The sequence below is a fragment of the Glycine max genome, chromosome 3, assembly GCF_000004515.6.
Source record: "Glycine max cultivar Williams 82 chromosome 3, Glycine_max_v4.0, whole genome shotgun sequence".
In the NCBI taxonomy this organism is placed as follows: domain Eukaryota; kingdom Viridiplantae; phylum Streptophyta; class Magnoliopsida; order Fabales; family Fabaceae; genus Glycine; species Glycine max.
In genome coordinates this window covers 7,271,095-7,277,339 of record NC_016090.4, presented here as the reverse complement: position 1 = coordinate 7,277,339, position 6,245 = coordinate 7,271,095, and the positions used below count along the sequence as shown (strand labels likewise).

The 6,245-nt window shown below is 39.6% G+C and overlaps 1 non-coding gene across 1 annotated transcript; it reads right to left on the bottom strand.

The window, feature by feature from the left end:
• Positions 1-1,102: 1,102 nt before the first annotated feature.
• On the bottom strand, positions 1,103-1,209 carry LOC113001262 (small nucleolar RNA R71). The gene has a single exon (XR_003266581.1). It is a non-coding gene; the product is annotated as a small nucleolar RNA R71 (small nucleolar RNA).
• Between the last annotated feature and the right edge of the window lie 5,036 nt (positions 1,210-6,245).

Here is a 6,245-nt window from a genome sequence, read left to right as displayed (position 1 = left end):
CTTAGCGACAGATTTTAGAGACCACCCTTGCTAAATTAATTGGGATTTTTTGTTTTGGTAGCTATAGTTGTTATTTTTGGCTGAATTTTTTTGTGGTCACTTCTTTTGATCCATATTTTGTGGAAAAAATAGTTGGAGTCCTTAGTTTGGTCAGGTTTGAAAGTTCCAAAAAAGTAGCAAATTTGATTTTTGTTAAAACTTCAAACGACCATAACTTTTGCTCCGGGTATTAGAATGACTATTATTATATATGTATTTGGGGTAAAACAAAATTTTCCATGCCGTGGCAGCCTGCCATGGGCCGGCTAAGGTCTCCTTCTTCCAAAAATTGCAATTCTGTCAAAAGTTTTTTATTTTCCAAGTATTATTCTCTTATTTTTCTTAACTTATCATTTTTAGCTTCTACAGTTAGACTTTGAATTTTCATTTGAATTTTTTTGTGCTATCTTCTCATCATTTTATAAGGTTGCTCACAAAATTTAGACTCATTTGGATATCATTTAATGGTAGTTGTAGTTCAAACCTACACTGTTACTTGCATAAGAAGGCAACTAGTTGTGCATGTTGAATATAGTGTATGACTAGAGGCAATCCATCTGACTTACAACCCTTTGATCCTAAGATAGATAGGACATTTCATAGATTAGTTAGACATCATTTAGTACCTTTTGAGCATTCTGTTATTGGTGGTTTTCAGCATTATAGTTTTGAACATTCTGAGAACATGACACAACCTCCACCCCGTGAGAGGACTCTAAGGGAAATGGCTGCTCCTGATTTCACCTACGAAAGCTTGTGCATCCAATACCCTGATGAGGATGTCCCATATGTTCTTAAAACTAGACTGATCCATTTGCTTCCAAAGTTTCATGGCCTTGCAAGTGAAGACCCACACAAGCATCTGAAAGAATTCCATATTGTCTGCTCCACCATGAAACCACCAGATGTCCAGGAGGATCACATATTTCTGAAGGTATTTCCTCATTCTTTAGAGGGAGTGGCAAAGGACTGGCTATATTATCTGGCTCCACGGTCCATTACGAGCTGGGATGACCTCAAAAGAGTATTCTTAGAAAAAAATTTCCATGCTTCTAAGACCATGACCATCAGAAAGGATATTTCAGGTATTAGACAACTCAGTGGAGAGAGCCTATATGAATACTGGGAGAGATTTAAAAAATTATGTGGCAGTTGCCGTCACCACCAGATTTCAGAGCAGCTTCTCCTCCAATATTTTTATGAAGGACTCAGTAACATGGACATAAGTATGATAGATGCTGCCAATGGTGGAGCCCTTGGAGACATGACCCCTGCTGAAGCCAGAAATTTAATTGAGAATATGGCTTCAAACTCCCAGCAATTTAGTGCTAGAAGTGATGCTATTGTCATTAGAGGAGTGCATGAAGTAGCCACGAATTCATCTTCATCGGCTGAGACTAAGAAGCTTGAAGGTAAACTAGATGCCTTGGTTAACCTGGTAAGCCAACTGGCCATGAATAAAAAATCTGCCCCTGTTGCCAGACTCGGTGGTTTATACTCCTCTGCCGACCACCACATAGACCTTTGCCCTTCTGTGCAACAATCTGAAGCAATTGAACAGCCTGAAGCTTATGCTGCAAACATCTATAACAGACCTCCTCAACCTCAGCAGCAAAATCAGCCACAACAAAATAATTATGACCTCTCCAGCAACAGGTACAATCCCGGGTGGAGGAATCATCCCAACCTTAGATGTTTGAATCCTTCACAACAGCAGCAACAACAACCTTATTTTCAAAATGCTGCTGGCCCAAGCAGACCATACGTTCCTCCACGAATCCAGCAGCAACAACAGCAACAGCCCCAGAAACAACAAACAGTTGAGGCCCCTCCGCAACCTTCCCTTGAAGAACTTGTGAGGCAAATGACTATGCAAAACCTGCAGTTTCAACAAGAGACCAGAGCTTCCATTCAGAGCTTAACTAATCAGATGGGAGAATTGGCTACACAATTAAATCAACAACAGTCCCAAAATTCTGACAGATTACCTTCTCAATCTGTCCAAAATCCCAAAAATGTGAGTGCCATTACATTGAGATCAGGAAAACAGTGTCAAGAACCTCAACCAGCAACATCTTCCTCATCCGCAAATGAACCTGCCCAACTTCACTCTACTCCAGAAAAAGATGATGACAAAAATTTAAAGAGTAAGTTACCTAACAATTTCTATGCAGGTGAATCTAAAGAGAAGCAGCATATCCCTCTTCCATTCCCTCCAAGAGCAATTTCCAACAAAAAAATGGAAGAGGAAGAGAAGGAGATCTTGGAAACATTTAGAAAAGTAGAGGTAAACATACCTCTGCTGGATGCAATAAAGCAAATTCCAAGATATGCTAAATTCTTGAAGGAGCTGTGCACTAATAAGCGGAAGCTTAAAGGAAGTGAAAAAATTAGTATGGGCAGAAATGTCTTCGAATTGATTGGTAAATCTATTCCCCAAATCCCTGAAAAATGTAAAGATCCAGGTACATTCAGCATACCTTGTATTATAGGGAACAATAAGTTTGACAATGCCATGCTAGATTTAGGAGCTTCTGTTAGTGTTATGCCTCTATCTATAGAAGTGTTAGCTAATAGAAGTGTTATCCCTTGCAGTCAACTGGTGTGGTAATTCATTTAGCTAATAGAAGTGTTGCCTATCCTGTTGGTTTTATAGAGGATGTCTTAGTTAGAGTTGGTGAACTGATTTTCCCTGTTGATTTTTATATTTTGAATATGGAGGAGGGATTTTCTAAAGGATCAGTTCCCATCATTCTAGGCAGACCTTTTATGAAAACTGCTAGAACTAAGATAGATGTATATGCAGGCACACTATCTATGGAGTTTGGTGATATAACTGTTCATTTTAATATTCTTGATGCTATGAAACACCCATCTAAAGATCTTTCTGTATTTCGTGCTGAAATAATTGACCATATTGTTGATGAATACATGACTGATCTTCATTCTAATCTGCATGCCTGTCACTCTTCATGCATTGAATTTGAATTTGTACTTGATCATATATCTGAATTTGATGCTGAGAGTGAATCTGAATTTGATATTGATTACATGTCTGGTGATGTTTTACCTCTTGAGATTGATTTTATAGAGTCAGATAGAACTAACCATGTTTTAGGAAGTACACATACCTCTGACTTTCTTTATGAGGTACAGGCTGAGAAACCATCTCTTTCTACCATTATCTAGCCGCCCAGACCAGAATTGAAGCCTCTGCCATCAAATTTAAAATATGCTTACTTGGATGATAGCAAGAGTTTTCCAGTAATTATATTTGTCTCCCTTGCTGATGAGCAAGAGGAGAAGCTATTATCAATTCTCAAGAAGCATAAGAAGGCTATAGGTTGGACCCTGGCAGACATTCTTGGTATTAGCCCATCCACATGGATGCATCGGATAAATTTAGAAGATAGGGCTAAACCAGTAAGACAGCCACAGAGAAGACTCAACCCAATGATTCTTGATGTAGTGAAGAAGGAGGTAACCAAGCTTTTGCAAGCTGAAATCATTTATCCTATCTCCGACAGCCAATGGGTGAGTCCTGTCCAGGTAGTCCCAAAGAAAACCGGCCTCACCGTGATAAAAAATGAGAAGGAGGAGCTGATTCCTACTCGGGTGCAGAATAGTTGGAGAGTCTGCATTGACTATAGGAGGTTGAACCAGGTTACCAAAAAGGACCATTTTCCACTGCCATTCATTGGCCAGATGCTTGAACGCCTGGCAGGTAAATCTCACTACTGTTTCCTTGATGGTTTTTCTGGTTATATGCAAATCACTATTGCTCCTGAGGATCAGGAAAAGACAATATTCACCTGCCCCTTCGGCACTTTTGCCTATAGGAGGATGCCTTTCGGCCTGTGCAATGCCCCTGGTACCTTCCAGCGGTGCATGATTAGTATTTTTAGTGATTTTTTAGAAAATTGCATAGAGGTGTTTATGGATGATTTCACTGTATATGGATCCTCTTTTGATAATTGTTTGGATAGTCTGGATAAAGGTTTTGAATAGATGCACTAAAACTAACCTTGTTCTAAATTTTGAAAAATTTCATTTTATGGTTGAGCAAGGTATAGTTTTAGGCCACATTATTTCCAATAAGGGCATTGAAGTAGATCCTGCAAAAAATTCTGTTATTTCACAATTGCCTTACCCCTCTTGCGTGCGAGAGGTGCGATCTTTTCTTGGTCATGCAGGATTTTATAGGCGCATTATAAGAGATTTTAGCAAGGTAGCCCTTCCACTATCCAAATTGTTGCAAAAGAAGGTGGAGTTTGACTATAATGATAAATGCAAAGAGGCTTTTGATTGCCTCAAAAGAGCACTGACTACCACCCCCATCATCCAGGCACCCGACTGGACAGTCCCTTTTGAGCTTATGTGTGATGCATCCAATTATGCATTGGGGGCTGTCCTTGCTCAGAAAATTGATAAATTGCCTAGGGTTATATATTATGCTTCTAGGACTTTAGATGCTGCCCAAGCGAATTATACTACTACTGAGAAAGAGCTACTAGCCATAGTTTTTGCTCTTGAAAAATTTCATTCTTATTTGCTTGGTACTCGCATTATTGTTTATATTGACCATGCAACTTTAAAGTACTTATTGAAGAAGGTTGATTCAAAGCCTAGGTTGATCCGATGGATGCTCTGGCTCTAAGAATTTGACTTGGAGATCCGTGATAGGAGCAGAGCACAAAATTTAGTTGCTGATCATTTGAGTCGGATCAAACATGTGTCTGATGAGGATTCACCCATTCGACATGATTTCCCGGATGATCATTTATATATATTGTATAGTATTTCGGATTCTCTTTCTACTCCCTGGTTTGCTAGCATTGCCAATTATTTAGTTGCTTCTGTTTTTCCTCCCTTAGCATCTAAGGCTCAAAAAGATAAAATTAAAAGTGATGCTAAGCATTTTATTTGGGATGACCCTTACTTGTGGAAATTGTGCAGTGATCAAGTCATTAGACGATGCATTCCAGATCATGAGACTGACTCAGTCCTACGGTTCTGTCATTCTTCCGCACCGGGAGGTCATCTGGGTGTTCAAAGGACAGCTCGCAAATTGCTTGACTGTGGCTTTTATTGGCCCACCTTCTTTAAAGATGCGTGGAAGATTTGTAGCACTTGTGATCAGTGTCAGAGAGCAGGAAGTGCACTTACATGGCGACAACAAATGCCTTAGCAACCTATGCTATTTTGTAAGGTGTTTGATGTCTGGGGTATAGATTTCATGGGCCTTTTTCCTATATCTTTTGGTTATGTTAACATTCTCCTTGTAGTTGATTATGTTTCAAAATGGGTGGAAGCCAAGCCCACTAGAACTAATGATGCTAAGGTTGTTGTAGATTTTGTCAGATCTAATCTGTTTTGCAGGTTTGGAGTACCTAAAGCAATCGTTAGTGATCAAGGAACCCATTTTTGCAACAAATCAATGCATGCCTTGCTTAAAATGTACGGGGTTGTACACAAGGTATCCGCACCATACCACCCCCAAACCAATGGACAGGCAGAAATTTATAACAGGGAGATTAAGAGAATTTTAGAGAAGATTGTGCAGCCAAGCAGGAAAGATTGGAGTACCAGACTAGATGATGCTCTTTGGGCACATAGGACTGCCTACAAAGCACCCATAGGAATGTCTCCTTATCGGGTTGTCTTTGGAAAGGCATGTCATCTTCCAGTTGAGATTGACCACAAAGCATACTGGGCAGTGAAGACCTGCAACTTCTCTATGGATCAAGCTGGTGAGGAAAGAAAGTTGCAACTGAGTGAGTTAGATGAGATCCGCCTAGAAGCGTATGAGAATGCCAAAAGTGTTAATTAAGAAGGACTTCATGGTTGGGCAAAAAGTGTTATTGTATAATTCTAAGCTTGGACTCATGAGTGGTAAGTTGAGGTCTAAGTGGATTGGTCCTTTTGTTGTTACTAATGTTTTTCCTTATGGTACAGTTGAGATCAAAAGTGACTCCACAAACAAGAGCTTCAAGGTCAATGGACACCGACTTAAGTCATTCCTCACAAACCCTTAGTGGATGTAGTGGTGGAAGAGACTTCCTTACTCCACCCTACTCTTCCTGCACCATGACTTAGGGAGTTTTTCTTTTCCTATCTCCTTCTTTACTTTTATTACATTTGTCCGATTCTATTTGATGGTTTAATTTCTTTTAATCTTTTAATTGTGCTACATTGAGGACAATGTG